The following is an 18,771-nucleotide window of genomic DNA, read 5'->3' on the forward strand; positions in this document are numbered from 1 at the left end:
AGTATCATAGATATCTCCTACTTACCTTCCTCTTGTGGAATGGCCCGCTGTCCCCATACACTAGTATCACAGATATCTCCTACTTACCTTCCTCTGGCGGAATGGCCCGCTGGGAGGGGGAGTCGCCAGCTGCTGCTGCAACGGGAGGAGGAAAGGGTGAGAGGGGGGAGAGAGGAGATTGACGGCTGATTCGGGGGGGGGGGGGGCGCCGTCTGCTGCTGCTGCAGGAGAAAAATGGGGAGAGGCGATTGCCGGCTAATGAGGGGACGGGGGGGGCGCCATCTGCTGCTGCGGGAGGAAGGAAGGGGGAGAGGAGATTGCCGGCTAATGAGGGAGGGGAGACCGCCATCTGCTGCTGCGGGAGGAAGGAAGTGGGAGAGGAGACCACCGGCTGATGCAGAAGAGTGGAAGTGGCTTCCGTGCACTGTGGGGGGGTGGGGGTTGGGGTGCTGGCTGGTGCAGGAGGAAGAGAGGAAGGGGGGTCTGACGGGACCTAGTGCTTGTCAGCGCTACATAACAGTTACTGCACCCAGAAGAGTTTCAATTACACCAACAAGCTGTAAGTTCAAAATACCGCTCATTGATAAATACACAGAGCAGTGATTTTCAATGGCTATATGAAGGGAAATAGCACTGCTATATCACAGCAGACAATACAGTGCTCACATCAATGATAAATACCAGGAGCTTCTATTTTACATGCAAAATGAGTTTAAACACATAAAACTCGTTAATAAATGGAGCCCAAAGTCCCAACCAATCAGCTCCCGTCATTTTACAGGCTGTGTTTGAAAAATGACAGTTAGTAGCTGATTGGTTGGTACTTTATCTATCTCCATTTTATCTCTCTCCAAGCTTTGATGAATCTCCCCATATCTGTCTGTTATTACCCAGTTTTGATCTATTATTGTTGTTTCCAATTATAAAGTGCACCGAAATATGCTGTGTTATATCAGAAACTGTTATTAATCATCATCATAATAATAATAACTGTAACAGAGTTATAACAGTGATAACACACACATACATTTGGTAACAGCACCACCTGCTGTCCCTCCAGTGTAATTACTCAAGCACATTAAGGGCCGGATTCAATTAGCTGCGAAAAGCCGAGATCGATAAAAAGCGCAATGTTTTCGCCTCATTCACCTGTTTTGAAGCAAAGTTTTTGCGTACTTTCACAATGCGTGTCCCCCCCTATTCGCCCTATTCAATTGCAAAACAGGTGAAAACGCATATGTGCGAATGCAGTGAATAGCGAAACTAGCGAAAAGGACATTTTTTTATTTTTGAAAATAAGTCTGTACCCCTTAAAAAGCATAACTGACACGGAGAATCAATATAGAAGTGTATTAATAACCATAATAAAAGTAATTAGGGTACTTAAATTCAGTCAAAGGGCTGTAATATGCATATTTGCATAAGTGTGGAAAAATGATGGAAAGTAATTTATTTTGGGAAAAATAATTGCTGTAGTTAAATTGGGGTTACATGTAAATGGTGCCATAGTAAATTTTTGTGTCTGTCAAGTGCAGATTAATTTTTTTTTAAAAATACACCTGCTGCAGCCACCTACAATCCTAAAAACACCTGTCCCATCCATACAGCAGCCCACATATAGCTGAGCCACTGCTTTAGACCAATTTTCCAACACTTTTTAAATTTTCACCCCAAAAATGACATGTCTTTTTTGGGGTGAATTATAATTAGTAAAAAATGTTTTGCCTAAATATTCATTAGGGGGTTGTCCAAAGGGTTCTGAACCAAGGCTCCAAATTTTTACCACAAAATATGGAATTTGCACCTTTTATCCTGCCTTTGGGTGGAGAAACTTTTTCGCCTGCTTTTACCTATGGAGTTTTCGCCAAGGCGAAAACGTCCTGGAATTGAATAGAGTGATACTTTGGAAACAGGCGAAAACCGTGCATCAGCGAATACTTTTTGCCAATTGTGGCTTTTCGCCTTTAAATGAATACGGGCCTAAGGGGGTAAATTTACTAAGAACCCTGTCTGGCCCGAAGTTAAAAACGCTTGACATTGCAGGGACATGGAAGAGTTTTGTCAGCTGAAACACTCAAATATATCAAGAATTGTGTTTTGCTGATTTGTGTTCTCCGATGGTGTATGCGATTGTGTTTTCCCCCCCGTGTTCTCTGAGTCTGACCGTGGCCAAACACTCCTGGTCATGAAGCCTGCACAGATCATTGAGATCCGTGCAGGCTTCTGTGTGTGTATACGTGCCCCCCCAACCATAACTAGCACCAGGCTTTTTGAGCTGGTCCTGGTTCAGGAAATACAGAGGAAAAACGGCATGGGGATCCCCTGTGTTTCATTGAACCAGCATCGGGCTCCTGAGCCTGTCCTGGTTGAGGAATTATGGGGAAAAATGCATAGGGTTTCTCCATGTTTCCATCAACCATCACCGGGCTCTTACTAGTGAGGGGGTAATGCCACAGCAGGGGTACATACTTCACGGGGTACCCCGGCCAAAGCAATAACCCCCCCAACTAGTCAGCCCAGGCCCGGGCTATACTCCACACCCCTAGTGCCTTTGGGTGTAGGGTTAATTGTATAAAAATAGATTAAATACTGTCTATTACAGTCACCTCTTGGGTTTCGGGGCTATGGGTGCTGCAGTAAAAAAGGACGGTTCGGTACACATCTGCATTGACCCTGTGCATCTGAACAAGGCTCTGATGAGAAAGCATCACTCCCTCAGAACTGTGGAGCAAATAATAGCTGATATGCCAAATAAAAGATATTTAGTGCAAATTGGTTTTTATTGAGTTGATTTGCATTAAATGGATAAACAAGACAAAAAAAAACATTTTTAGACATGTAAATCACAGTCTACATTCAAATAAGGTATGAGGAGACAACATAATATAGAGATAGCAAGAGCATACAATACAGTCTCAAAATAAATCAGAACATAACAATGTCCATAATAACAAAAAAAAAAAACCATACGTTACTAGTAAATCAAGAAGGAAGCAACAAACCTGGCGAGTTAATTGAAGAAAGGAAAGAAAGAAAGAAAGAAAGAAAGAAAGAAAGAAAGAAAGAAAGAAAGAAAGAAGAGCTGAAGGAAAGAGAAAAAATAAAAAAGGAAAAAGGGGACGATGGGGAAAGAACAGCTCCGGGTCCTACAAAAACAAGCAAAAGAGAAGCAAACTCCACTCAGTCAATTCCAAAGTCCGGCCAAATGAAGAAAACCCAATCAGTGTCAAAACCAGGGAGCCGCCGATTAAGAAGGTCCCGCAAACCATAAAAGGGTTTAGGAGGGATAAGATGTAATAATATCCTTAAAGGAATTTGAGCCCTTGAAGTCCATCCAGGTGAACCAAAAGCTGCATAATTATCTTCCGCAGAATACAGAATAACTTCCATTTCCATATAGAAATCAATTTTATTGAACCAGTCTCTAGCTGTTGGAGGAGAGGCCAGGACTTCATACCCATTCCTTTTTTGTTATCTCTGTTATTTTTAAGTGTATATTTATTTATTTTTGTCATGTTTATTATTAATATTTTTTTGGATTTAGATATGATTATAATTAACAATTTGGATGTAGATATGATTCTAATTAATAATTATCTGTAATACACTGAATTTTACACATACATCTACAATGGTATCATTAAGAATAGCATCAGCTTTTATAGTGGTAGATAAATAGTGTTTTTCATTATGTCTGATTCATTATGTCTGATATATCACAGACTTCTTAAATATATACTGTATAATGTGTACTGTGAAGCACTCTGGCTGGAAAGAGGACAAACACCGGCAGACTTGCAAGGTAGAGTGGACTTTATTTTTCTTACAGCAGTTTACAAAAGACAAGTTGTTGGCATCTTCATATACATCACTACTACAGGTCCTGTTGTTCACGCTGCTTGGCAGGGCTCCCTAATGCTAGCTTTTACAAACTATCGCCTGGCCACTTGCTGGTGTCAGGAGCACTGGTAACAATACCTACTCCAGCTAAATCGGGAAGTCACTTCCTGGAACAGCTGAGGCAAAGCCCATCCCGGCTCCCAAGGAAACCCGGACTCCGAGCTAAACCCAGGTCGTAAGCCTGAAACAATGTTAGCTGCTTGAACTGTGGCACCTGAGTCTCTCTGCCACAGTACTCTAACTTAAATGGGGACAAAACAGATTGCAGATGCTGTATATACTAATGAATGAAGCTGATTGGAGAGAATCTCCTTTAAATAAGACATCTTACTGCTTACTGACATCCTTCTAAAGAAATTATCATAGAGAAAGAAACGCATTAAGGGTGTCTCCATAGCAAGAATGCACATCTAATTCCTACTACAGACTTACAGGAGACTGCGTGGATCAACTACTGTAACCAGTGGGTTAAATAATTAATTTCTACATAGGCATACAAGTTGTAACACAACCTTTGCTAGGCCCCATTGAGGTTTGAAAAGAGATTGTAGTTGCAGTCTTAGCATAGAATGGTCATATTCACCTTTTGAGGTCAAACAAGACATAAATTGAGGGTCCCTAGCTTGTACCTGTCACTATTAGTAGATGTATAATGAGCCCTTCATAGCTTATATGGTGTTATCAGTAGACAGTGAGCCACATTCCAATAGAATGACCATTGTAAGATGTGTAGAGATGCTAAGCATTATGGGTAACTGATAGTGATGTCCATATTCTGTACACAAAGGGACTTTGAGAGTTTATCTCCAGACATACTAGGATACGTCATTACTGTATTTCTTTGTCTGGTAGTATATGTTGGTGCTTACAGAGCATGTGCAAGAGGTACGAATGGTCTATGCTATGTTGTACCAATCAGTGCTTGATACCCAGTTTGTAACTAATATGGGCTTAATATCCGGAACGCCAACACCCCATACTAGGGTATATAAATCAAGAGCTAGACAAAGGCTCTTTGGCTCATGCATGGACCTGAGACCGCAGTACATGGTGCCTGCAATGTATATTGAACTGCCTGGGCATTGTGAAACGAGGGCTCCCCAGATGAAGATGAACTACATCTTATGTTGAAGATGATGAATTACCAATGTCATCTGAATACCTATACAAAAGTTGAGTATACTGTATACTTTGTATATTAATTGTTTGTTACTTGTAAATAAAGTGTGTTCATTTGTACCCACTCAAATGGTCAAGTGTGTGTACTATTCATTTTGATCAGAATGAAACCCACTGTTATGCAACTACAGACTATCTGCACGGATATCAGATGCATAGGGGCAACCTAGGAACTTTTTGCATACCGTGGTTTATATGTGGAACTGTTTATGGGGCCGTAGTATTACATAGGCTTTGAGAAAGTCATAGGCCAGTTATTGGAGTCCTAGTTAGGATATCAATAAGAATCACCGCGAGTGGATACATTCTTACTTATTACACTTATCTCATGGGAGGCCGCAAATTTGAATATTGTTTCTATGACCTCTATTGTCCAAATCATCCAACCTTTTTGCATGGCCCTCATATCCAGAGACTGTTGAGTGATCGTCTCATGAAGAATGGATAGCTGGGAATGTACAGGGTCTCTGTCCTCTTCCAAAGTAAGCTCACGAGAACCAGTGGCGTAACTTCATCCCAGGTGCCCGGAGGCAAGATAAATGTTGGTGCCCCCCCACCTCCCAAATTAAAATGTACCACCCCCCCAGCACCTATGCCAGCCCCAGCCGCCGCCTCCCCCCTATGCAGTGCCGTCCTATGTAGTGCCCCCAGTAATGTTCCCCCTATGCAGTGCTGATCTATGTAGTGCCCCCAGTAATGGTCCGCCTGTGCAGTGCCTCCAGTAGTGGTCCCCTTATGCAGTACCTCCAGCAGTGGTCCCCTTATTCAGTTCTCACAGTATTAAGGGCCCCTGTAGTGCCCCCAGTTGTAATGCCCTTGTAGTGCCCCCAGTAGTAATGCTCCCTGCAGTGCCCCAGTAGTAATGCCCCTTGAAGTACCCCCAGTAGTAAGGGCCCCTGTAGTGCCCTCAGTTGTAGTACTCCCAATAGTGCCCCCAATAGTAAGGCCTGTAGTGCCCCCATATGATGCCCCAAGTAGTAATGCCCCAGTTGAGTGCCCCCAATAGTAGTAATGCCCTGTAGTGCCCCCAATATGATGCCCCCAGTAGTAATGCCCCAGTAGAGTGCCCCCAATAATAGTAATGCCCTGTGGTGCCCCCAATAGTAAGGCCCCTGTAGTGCCCCCATATGATGCCCCTGTAATGCCCCCTGTAGTAAGCCCCCTGTAGTGCCCGAAGTAGTAAGCCCCCTGTAGTAAGCCCCCTGTAATGCCCCCTGTAGTGCCCCCAGTAGTAAGCCCCCTGTAATGCCCCCAGTAGTAAGCCTCCTGTAGTAAGTAGTAATGCCTCCTGTAGTAAGTCCCCTGTAATGCCCCCAGTAGTAAGCCCCCTGTAGTGTACCCAGTACCCCTGGACCCTCCCTAGTTACGCCACTGGAGGTGGTGCGCCGATCAGTGGCGCTCCTCCATGCAGCTCCTCAGCAGTGCCGGCACTGCAGGGTGACAATGGAGCCAGGTGCCCCCTTCAGGGCTGGCGCCCGGCGGCAAATGACTCCATTGTCTCCGGTTCTCTGCCACTGACGAGAACCCAGATGAGTGACATCGGCCTGCACCAGAGAAATCTCAGTTTGCAGAGATCCATGAAGTTGAGACTCAAGAGTTTGCATATCCTGTTTGGAAGGGAGCGACTTGACGTGAGACAGAATGTCCACAATTTTGCTCTCAGACATATGATCATCAGTATCACTGGAGGGAAAAGCAGCAGCCATGATAGAAGGGGAACTGGTGATGACCCCGGCTGGCACCTCAGAGGAGTCTGTAATGTGTGAAATAGACAGATACTGTAGGAATGCAAGTTCTGTTGGGAGGTATTATCACTGGATTTCCGGAGCGTCTTACTCTGAGATCCTTACCCTGTTTTGCCCATTAGAGAAGTAGAGTAGGGGAAAGTTACATAGACAGAGAGCACTGTGAACAAAATGGATGACGAAGATCACATTCCCCTGTGAGTGTAGCGGCATAGAGGACAGAAAGAGCCTACATGAGACCCTGAATGTTGTCGATTTTGGGTCACATTGAAGGCCAACCGGGGGTGAGGTTATGCTCCTAAATAGGTCAGTCCTCAGCAGTGTTCTCCCCAGGCTGTTTTCTGCGTGTGCATCGCCCGGCAGAAACAGCCTACCACTCGGCACTTTCCCCCGCTGACCCCCGCTGGCCTCTGAAGTGACCGGAGGCTAAAGAAGCCTCCGATCGCTTCAGAGGCAAGCGTTCCCAGTGATGCAGTACGCGGGTGACGTTGTGACGTCACCGGCGATGTGAGGAGCCTGCCCCACGCGCCTGCTGGATCTACTTAGATCCAGTCAGAGCAAGTCAGTGGCAGCGCAAGCGGTGAGCAAGTAAAGGTAAGTTCTGCCCCGTGGTGCTGCACTCCCCTGTGACACTGCTGCCTGTCTTCTATGCTGAGCTTGCTTGACTGTGTGTCTTCTCCAGAGGGCTCCCAGCTGCTCTGATCACATTCAGCCGGGCTGGAAGTCTCCCGCTCACCGCCTTATCTGTTCCCATCCTCTGGTTCTGCTGCTGTCATCTGCTGGGCTTATTCCTGACAGGCTAGGCTTAGTGGTGCCCCTGGGGACTTGGTTTACTGGCACTTGCTGCTGTCTCCTATGCATCTCACTGCCTCTGGGACCTTTAGACACTGCATAAGAGACACAAAGCCTGGAGGCACTGCATAACGGACACTATTTAAGCCTAGGGGCACTGCATAAGGGGCCTGTCTGGGGGCACTACATAGGGGCACTATTTAAGCCTGGGGGCACTGCATAAGGGGCCAGTCTGGGGGCACTACATAGGGGCACTATTTAAGCCTGGGAGCACTGCATAAGGGCAAAGCAAAACTACAGGGGGCAATGCATAGAGGGGAAAATGACAGGGGGCACTGCATAATGGGCACTTTTGGCTGAGAGCCAGTGGGGGAGCAGCCTGAGACCTGTCAGGCTGGAATGGTAAGGGAGATACCCCTTTTCCCGGCGCACGCATAATTGCGAAGGCCCCCTACCCGACTACTTTTTGATGCCACCCGGCTGGAAAAAATTTCTGGGGAGAACACTGCTCAGTATTGCTGTGTCACTGATCACAATAGAAGAAAGGGCAAATATAATGAAGCTGTAGGTTCTGTAATCGACCACTGGAGGGTGCTGCAATAACAGAGAAGGAACAGCACTGACAAAGGAGGGTGATTTAGCTTCAGGGGAGCAAATCCACAATTATTGGAGGAACACAGCCGGATGAAGAGATATATATTTGGATCTCTGTCCCAGGTTATCAGAATGTGCAGGTCAGCTGTAAGGCTTTTAACTATATCCAGCAGCAACAATAGCTCAAGAGCCAGCAATAATGCAGAAGCCAGCAGTGTTATAGTAGTAACTTGCAGGCAGAGCAGGGAGCCCTAGGGAGAAGTAACCACTGTGGGACCTGGTGCTTCCATGCACCCCCAGCCAGGAGAGCGGCCACTATGGCTATGGCAGCAGGTGGCCTTGAGAAAGTAGTCTCACATAAATAGTACCTGGAGCTGGGAGGTGATGTGGAACCAGGGCAGCCTCCTATGCCCAGCATTAGGCTCCATGCTCTGGGTCCAAGATAGAGGGCAGGACCCAAGCGGGTCCGGTGTTCCCGGCTCTGGCCACAGGAGACTGTCCCACTGGTCAGGTAAGGGAGCCAGGGGTCGGCGACAGGAGGTGGTGGCATCTCAGGGGCCGGGTGGAGAGAAGAGATGCAGGCCGCCGGGAGCAGGCAGTTGCGGAGATGCGGTGGCAGGGGCAGTAATTGTGCCAGCGGCTAATGGGAGGGAGCTGGCAGACCTGGAGCACACCCATACAGCAGAGTGGACATAGGTGGATTAGGGCAGTGGTTCTCAAACTCGGTCCTCAGGACCCCAAACAGTTCACGATTTGCAGGTCACCGAGTAGGTGCACAGGTGTACTCATTACTCACTGACACATTGTAAAGATCCACAGGCAGAGCTAATTATTTCACTTGTGATTCTGTGAGGAGATCTGGAAAACATGCACTGTTTGGGGTCCTGAGGAACGAGTTTGAGAACCTGTGGATTAGGGGATCCCCCAAAACAGCCCCAACAGTGGCAAGGCTGCGATGTAAGCCAAGTCTGCTCTGCCTGCCTGCCAAGCCATGCCCCCCCAAATGCTGAGATATTTACGACCCTAGAGGCCAAATGTGGATTCTGGAATATTTATATTGGACAAGGAATCATCCATGCTCACCACGGTCATGACACCTGTGGGCAGGTACGCTTTTGCCCAAATGATATACAGCATACGAACTGGTAGTGAAATATTATTAGATTTCGTGGAGTAAAGGGGGGTATCCACTAGGCGATTTTAGCAAGCAATTGCACGCAATCGCTTGCTAAAATCGCGCATGCATTGTGCATGCATCGTGCATGTTTTGGTCGGAAGCAACCAGCGATGTGCGTGCACCCTGGTCGCTTCCGACATCTATCATCGCCCGTACATGCTGGTCAACCTGACGATCTCATCAGGTTCAGCATGTGCGGGGATGAGGGATGTGCCTGGACTGAACGAGTGAACGTTCAGTCTAGGCACATCACTAGATATACAAACGAGAGCACTATTGCAATGTCTTAGTCGTGCTCTCGTTTGTATATCTAGTAGTGGATACCCGCCTTTACTCTGCAAGAAATACGTTGTGAGACCATTGTGGATAACATCCTAGAGCAGGGGTGGGGAACCTCAGGCTCGGGGGCCGTATAAGGCCCACAGAATCATTTGGTCTGGTCCTCTGAGCTTTTTTTTGCTAGCCTCATCTGGCTAACAGGGTGCCTAGAATCTATGCAGCCGTGGTAATCCAAAATTGGGCGCTAGGGGCGCAAGGCTTGCACACCTATCAGGCGCTTATGTTGTAAAAACACAAGAACCTTTTAAAATTTTCTTAACAAGCAATTGGCATATCAATCATGCAGCTCAGCCATAGATTTTCTAAGTAAACCTTGCAAAAGCCACAACAAACACAATTGGATACTTAAGGCAGTGTGGAAATACTGAAATCGCAACAAAATAACACAAGCTATGCCCAGACTGCACACTGTGCATGTGTCAAGGTACATTTGCTCGCAGAAACTATTTATTTGCAGTGAGGGAGCAATGGTGGGTGATAACGGAGTGTGGGCCTGATTCATTACCGATTGCAACTGCGATTACGCACGCAATTGTCCGATTGTTGCATTCTGCTCATTCGTATGCATCGCAGTGCGCGTGTGCGTACCAGCCACCGTGATCGGGACTGTGATCGTAGTGACTACGCAGACCCATCGCAGAGTGATTGACAGGAAGTGCATTTGTGGGAGGTGACGGGCAGGCGTGCCAGTGCGTTTCAATGCCGTTGCAGGGACGTGCATAAATTAGCCACTGTGATGCCGTACGCAGCCTGAGGACTGATAGCGTGCGATGAGGTCAGCAATTATTGAGTAAGGTCAGAGCTTGTGCAAGTGTGCGTGAGGCTGCGATGGTACTCCATGTTACCGATGTTTTTGCAGTCTTGCTGAACATTACGGATGTGTGTAAGGTAAAGTGGGCATCCTTATGTTGTGCTGCGACGTTATAGGGATCACAATGGATTAGCATACTATTGCATATTGCAGTGGAACTATGTGGATCTGTAGGGAATCAGGCCCTGTGTATCGGCTAAAAATCCAGGTGTGTCACAAATGTTTCAGGGAGGGTGCGTCAAATGCTGCGTCTGTGATCCCATATGCAATAAACATGACTCCGGCTTCTCATTTCCTGCACCCATTCTGCGCGACCACAAAGTTACTCCGGACTGCTGACATCGAGTGATCCTAAACTCTTACATCATCGTTGGTCTGTATGTTCATAGCTTTAGATGATCTTTACATTAAATCTTGATAAATTTAAACAAAGACATATGGGCCGTATTCAATTAATTTCGCACCCGCGATACTTTTTCGCCTGAGGGACTTTTCGCCTACATTGCGTGTTTTGCATGCGGAAAAGTATCGGGCGTTCTACCGCTATTTGCCGTATTCAAATAGAAAGGACGTGAAAATGGCACCCTGTGAAACTGAAACAGGCAAAAAGTCCTGTCATAAATGGGGAACTCAGCCTGACACCCCCCCAAAAGAAGCACTAACATTGGGGATCACTATGGATACCCCCGAAATGCCCTGCTGAATGTATTTGGGGTACTTAAATGGTCTCAATAGGTGCTGTTTAGCATATTTGCATAAGGGGTGAAGAATAGCATTTAGCACTTTTTTTGTGTAAAAATAACTAGTCCCAGCAAATTTGGGGTAAATGAAAATGGGTGCTAGCATATTTTAAAGTTGCTAAAGTGAAGTTTTAAAAAGCTGAAAAAATTCACCTTCCGCAACCACCTGCAATAAAAAACCACCTGAGGCATACTTGGGGACCCCCTGGAGTCTATTTAACTAGTTTTTAACTTTGTCCCTCAACTTTGTTTTTTTTTTCACCCCAAAACGAAAGTTCTTTTTTGGGGTGTTCTTAAGTGTTTTTTAAACTTTTTTTGATGCAGTTTACCTTTGGGGGACTGTCTTAAGGCGGCACGGGGGTGTTCCCGCAACGTTGCACCCCAAAGCTCCAATTCTGCACTTTTTTCCGCCTGCTGTTCATAGGCAAAACGTTTTCGCTGAGTCCATTGCATGACTATCTGCCTAGGCGAAAAGTCTTCGAAATTGAATATGTTGAAAAGTTTCCACCTGGCGAAATGACGTCACTCGTGATACTTTTTTGCCGAAACTGACTTTTCCCTTCAAATTGAATACAGGCCATAGAATGTAAAATGAATTAGCTATTTTGACTAAAAGCCATATTTGGTTATTCGGGTATCCGGCAATTATCCTCAGCCTCTTGAACGTGTTAATATTTGTCTTGTTTCCTTTCCTTATTAAATACATAACACAGGATCTAATCTGTTATTTTTAAATCTATCTTAACGAGCTAGATTTACACACTTGTCACACAGAAAATAATTACAATGAGTTATTACCTCTTGTTAAACTCCAAAATACATAAGTAAATAAATACTGAGGGGCCCATTTATCATTCAATATTTGAGGTAAAATCCCTGAAAACACACGTTTTCGGGGGTTTACCTCAAATACTAAGTATCCCTCGTATGTATGAAGGAGGGACTGCAGCAGATATCTCCGACACCTGCTGCGATTCCTCCATTGCCGCCGGTAGCCGCCTCCCCCATAGGTTTCTATGGGGGATGCGATGCTGCCAAATGTATCAATATCCGAAGCATTCCCGATATTGGCACCAGCAGCTAACGCCATTTGAAGACAGCATTAGCCGCTGTAGTCTATGGCAACTTACCGCATATCAGCCAGCGGAGGGATCTCATGGAACCCTCCGCTGGCAATGAGAGCAGCTCATGTGCAGTCCGCAGGACTGCGCATGCGCGGCAGCCCCGACTGCCCTCCGGAGACACCGCAGGGATGGGCACTTTTGGAGCCCGTCTCCCTGCATGTCCCGGATAATACATCCAGCCGATAGGATTGCATTGCAGGGTGTTACTGGCATGCCCTGATAGCATTGCAAAAGCGATCTTTGATAAATGGGGGCCTAAAAGAATTAACCATTTCACATGTCTCATTAGAAGGAGAATAAGTTTAAGGGATAGACATTGAAGATGGATCCTGGAGGAATGATGTATCATTAGGATCACTCCAAAATCACAATTCTCAGTAGCACACGCAAGGGGGGGGTGTTTCTAAGCACCCAGAAACCCCCCCCATGACGGGCCACTTTTTTTTTTCAGAGACGGAGACAGCCTTGTGTCCGTCTTTGCACCAGCCGTTGGCAACCCGCTATCGGAGCTACCCGGCCACTGCCTGTTTGATACCCTTCAGCTACCGGTTAGGGTTAACTGTCAGTTCTTCCGCGTCAGGTGGCTTTCATATCACCTGACGCGGAAGCGCTGACAGCTGATCCGGCAGGGTCAGGGCAGTGCGCCGCAATCACAACACAGTCCTCCTCGCAGAGCAGCCCTGCACCTAGGAGGACGTCCGCAGCTAGCAGCAGAGCCCACACTTCAAAGGAAAAGCTGCTGTGAGTAAGCTACTGTATGTGTGTGTTTATACTTTGTAAGTATGCTGTGTGTGTATGCTTCAGTATGTGTATGTATGCTGTGTGAATGCTATGTGTAAATGTTATGCGTGTATGTACTGAATGCTGTTTGTGTATTTGCCATGTGTGTGTGTGTTTGTGTCTCACATATATACAGCACATATTATCTACACACACATAAACACGGTATATATATATATAGCATATGAATCAATGGCACTCCAAGAAAAACACACTTCGCAAACGCAGGTGAGTTCAAAGTTTCGATGCCTTTAATGCATCATTTTCAAGATAACAAAATACAGTAAAAGCAGCTACATACACACCACGTGTACGGCCGCGGCATCCGGGTTCTGCCTCAGGACGCCACTGAATGACGTCACAAGCGCGACCCGTTGCCGAGGCAACAAACAATGTCTAAAAACAAAAGCACAAAATACAACAATATCAAAATAATAGCACATATAAACAATTGCATAACATACTTTAGCAGCATAATACAATGCTATTAATACAAAAGAACTATGCCCAATTACATTAGTATATTTCATATGAATATGATCTTGCGGATATGAAAGGTGACAGGAACTATCCAATATAAGAAAATATAAGGTACAATCAGTGCCACCAAATCGATCTGGAACATCTGTCCAGTGGAAGGTCCGGACAGACATCCGTGATCACCCGGTGGTACAATATGTGCCCACTCACGGCACTTACAGAAAACAGTGCAGCCCTAAGCTGTCGTTCAACCCTTTGGGTATAATGTCCCCAACCTATGGATCCATTGTGACTCGCATTGCAGCAACTTCTTTGATCTGTTGCCCCCACGGGCCAGGATCGGGACATGATCAATGATAATGTACCTCAGGGTAGACAGGTTATGACCAGCTTGCCAGAAATGTCGGGCCACTGGTTGGTCACTAGAACCAGAGCTAATGGCCGCTCGAATCGCCGACCTATGTAGTGCCATACGATCATGTAGTGTCCTATCCGTCTTACCAATATGTAATTGGGCATAGTTCTTTTGCATTAATAGCATTGTATTATGCTGCTAAAGTATGTTATGCAGTTGTTTATATGTGCTATTATTTTGATATTGTTGTTGTTAACACTCCTCCGCATTTTGTGCTTTTGTTTTTAGACATTGTTTGTTGCCTCGGCAACGGGTCGCGCTTGTGACGTCATTCAGTGGCGCCCTGAGGCAGAACCCGGATGCCGAGGCCGTACAAGTGGTGTGGTGTGGGGTCTATGTAAGTAGCTGCTTTTACTGTATTTTGTTATCTTGAAAACAATGCATTAAAGGCATCGAAACGTTGAACTCACCTGCGTTTGTGAAGTGTGTTTTTCTTGGAGTGCCGCTGATTCATATGCTGTATTGGGGAAGCATTTGTACTTTCCACGGAGGGCACCCAGACTCATATCTCTTCATGGGAGTGCCATCTACTCGTGACTGTTTTATATATATATATATATATATATATATATATATATACACAGTATATAGCAACCCCCACTAAAAATTCTGCTTTTGCCACTGACAACGAGATCTTACCGGACCCCAGTGTTTCTTGCTCCACTGTACAGATATGACCGTTTCTCATTTTTCTTTTCTTGTAACTGCAAATGCACGACCTTTCCCTAACTTACCAACTGCACATGGATGAAGATAATATAGATCCTGGAGAAGATCGATATTATTTCCATGATTTTTTACTGTATTAAATACAAGAATGCTGTTCCCATATTGATCCAAAAGATTGATATGGGACCACCGATTGGCCATTTCTAGCCTTTAGCTGGGTACACACTGACAAATATATTGGGCGATCAATTGATCGGCCAATATATCTGCTGCCCGTTGGCCAGTGTGTACCAGCGGTATGTCTGTGAATGACGTTGTTCACAGACATATCGCGTCTGCTGTGCTGCAGAGCCGATGGCAGATATATCTCCAGGCCTTCCCGTACACATGCTGTAGAGGCCGCGTGGAGGGTGGCGGACACGGCCCCGCCCCCCGGCCGTCGGGACCTGTGGCCAGAAGTAGATGATGGCCGTTCAGTGTGTATGAATGACCATCATCTGCAGATATATCAGCAGATCACTCGATCTGCAGATATATTTGTATAGCGTGTACCCAGCATTAGATTCAGTAGATGATATTCAAATTTGGGGAAATGCCTAGAGCAGGGGTCCTCAACCTTGGCCCTCCAGCTGCTGTGGAACTACACATCCCAGCATGCACTGCCATAGTTTCAGCATGCTGTTATATCAAAAAGGTGGCAGTGCATGCTGGGATGTGTAGTTCCACAGCAGCTGGAGGGCCAAGGTTGAAGACCCCTGGCCTAGAGCTTTAGAAATGCTAAATATCCCCACTGGGGGTGTGGACTAACAAAAATTACACATCCACACTCCAGGCATGAATGCTAGTGTTTTCCAATGATGTATGGTCCAAAAAACACAAACCCTTTTAGTAACCTTCAGCAAATCCCCCCTTCCCCCCGGGAAAAAAACAAAACAGTTCTCTACCATTCTTATCATTTCATTGCTAGGGGCAAAAGAGATTATAATGAGGCCAATAGTGAATGAAACACCCTGGGGTAAATTTACTAAAGTGAGAGTTTTTAGAAGTGGAGATGTTGCCCATAACCAATCAGATTCTAGCTATTGTCCTCTAGATGGTGCTAGGTAAATGTTAAGTAGAATCTGATTGTTTGCTATGGGCAACATCTCCACTTCTAAAAAATCTCACTTTAGTAAATTTACCCCCCTGTATTTAGAATAATGTAACAGGAGTGCCCACTCTGTAAGCTCTTTCTCTTATACATATCTGACTGCCCCAACCTGAGCCCTTGTTACCTGTGTACTCTGCCTTTCCCTACCTATGGCATCATCATCTCCATGATCCAGCCAGCACTGCTGTTCTATCAACTACCATGTATATATTTGTTTTTTTTTGTTTTTGTCTGTTACATGTACTTTTTATGACTTTGCAGACTTATTGTGGCACCCTATATATACCCACTTGCGGCTGTCCGCTCGCAAGTGGGTCGATGGTCCGCACTGTGCATGCGCACGACGGAGGGAGCTCCGTCGTGCACATGCGCGAGACACGACGAGCGAAGGACTTTCCTTCGCTCGGAGTGTCTCATCAAAGGGGGCGTGCTGTCAATGTTGACTGACAGCACGCCCCCTTTGGTGGGCATGCCGGGGGCGTGCCTGCCAGACGGAGGCGTTCCCATGGGAACGCCTTCCGTCTGAAGCCAGCCCCACTGACATCACTAGTGATGTCAGTGGGAGTGATTTTGGCTCTGATAGAGCCAAAATCACTCCTGGCCTTGCGGTTGAAAAACTCAACTGCAGGCTTTTGCTCGCAGTTTGATGGTCGCGATGGTCAAGACCATCGCGACCATCATCCTGCACGCTCGTATATGCTGTGGGTGGTGACCCACAGCTATACGAGCGTCCAGGAGGACGCTCCATATTAATGGAGGTGGGCCCTGATTCAGAGCGAGCACTCTGGTCAGAGCGTCCGGCTCTGAATCAGGGCCGTTATTACTAGTGACCTGCCCTGGCTTTGCACGGGAGCAATTTCATCTCACCACAGCCCCCTGCATCTCATAACAATCTACGCCATGTCACCACAGTCCCCTGCATCTTATAACAACCTACACCATGTTACCACAGTCGCCTGCATCTCACCACAGTCCCCTGCATCTCACCACAGCCCCCTGCAGCCCCCTGCATCTCACTACAGCCCCCTGCATCTTATAACAACCTACACCATGTCACCACAGTCCCCTGCATCTTATAACAATCTACACCATGTCACCACAGTCCCCTGCATCTCATAACAACCTACACCATGTCACCACAGTCCCCTGCATCTTATAACAACCTACAACATGTCACAACAGTCCCCTGCATCTTATAACAACCTACACCATGTCACCACAGTCCCCTGCATCTCACCACAGCCTCCTGTTTCTTACTCAAGCCCCCTGCATCTCACAACAACCTCCTGCTTCTCACTACTGGACCCTGCATTTCACCACAGCAGCTTGCATTTCACTACAGACCCCTGCTTCTCACTCCTGCTTGTTACCCTTGTTACCACAGGTCTCTGCATCTCACCACAACCACCTGCATCTCACTCCTCTATCCTATCTCACCTGTGTCACCACAACCTCCTCTGCTGCTGCCCTGCAGCAGGCTGGGGCCCGGCCACAGGGATGTCTCCTATCTCACCAGTGTCACCACAACCCCCACTGCCCTGCAACTGGCTGAGGCCCGGCCACTGGGATGTGCTGGGTAGGGCAGGAGGATCATGGATGAGAGATTTGTATTACAGCTACCATAAGCATTATCAGCAGCATGTCCCTGGGGTTGGGGCACCTGTGCATATTTCTGCAACTACCATGCGCACCCCTTCCCAGCTTCCGAACACAGGGATTAGCAATGTCCTCTTTGCACAATGTACCCTGTATTTCCTGAGCTTCCTGTTGAGCCTCCTCACCATGGTGCCCCTGTCCGAGAACAATGATGACTTCCATGGTAGGTGCCTCCTCTTCACCGAGTGTAGGAGTGGAGGCCGGAGTCTGCCTGCAGGTTCAGCATAGGGTTGGACATAGGAATACGATGTTTACTAACCATCAATGTTTTTGCTTCGATGGTAGTGTTTTAAAAATTTGGTGGCAGTCCGATGTTTGCCACCATTGAATGGAAATAATTTCATGGTGTTCCGATGGTTGTTTGTATTTATTAAATTGCTGTTAGCTATGCTTTCCATGGCTCCTTTCTAGCTACTGTGTATGCATCAGGGCATCTTCATGGGTTCGTCGGAGGCTGTCTCTCACTCTGTCAGCCTCAGACGTGACCCTGTTCAGTCCCTGATCCCTTCCCTTCTCTAGGCTGCTGCTAAGCAACAGGGCACTTTGCTATCTCTGGTGCAGTTTCAGATGGTCGCTTGCTGTTTCAGCACCCTGGCCAGCTCCTATACAGCAGCTCAGTGAAATATTGTTTTCTGTGACTTGCCTAACTAAAATTGTAACTGCTCAGCTCCCTTTTGTCACAGATAAATGCTTCATACACCTAAACCTTCCTTGGCCAATGCTGTATAGTATAGTGAAAACATCATCAAAATCCAACCAGTGGTCCAAGAGATTAGCCCAAATGAACAAGCAGACCCCTTTACCCGGGGATTTTATATACATAGAGATTATTGTATTTGGGAGTTATTGAGTATAAAGTTAATAATGCTAAATGGGGTTGTTATGATGATGCTCAAGGAGTTATTGAATTTTGTGGAGGGCTTATCAACAAGGGAATAATGTGGCAGTCACAGAAAAAATTATGGTCACTAGAATGCTGTCAGTATTGTAGAATGACCATTGGGTTGCTCTCTGTATTGTATATTGGTCACTAAGATTCTCCCTATGCTGTATGACAGTCACTGGAATGCTTTCTGTATTGTGTGATAGTAATTGGGATGCTCTTTATATTGTGTGGCAATTATTGAGATGCTCTGCTCTCTGTACTGTATGACGGTTACTGGGATGCTCTCTGTACTTTATGGTGTTCACAAGGATGATCTCTGTACTGTAAGGCGATC

Source organism: Taudactylus pleione, unplaced genomic scaffold (assembly GCF_031769625.1).
Source record: "Taudactylus pleione unplaced genomic scaffold, aTauple2 ptg000199l, whole genome shotgun sequence".
NCBI classification, from domain to species: domain Eukaryota; kingdom Metazoa; phylum Chordata; class Amphibia; order Anura; family Myobatrachidae; genus Taudactylus; species Taudactylus pleione.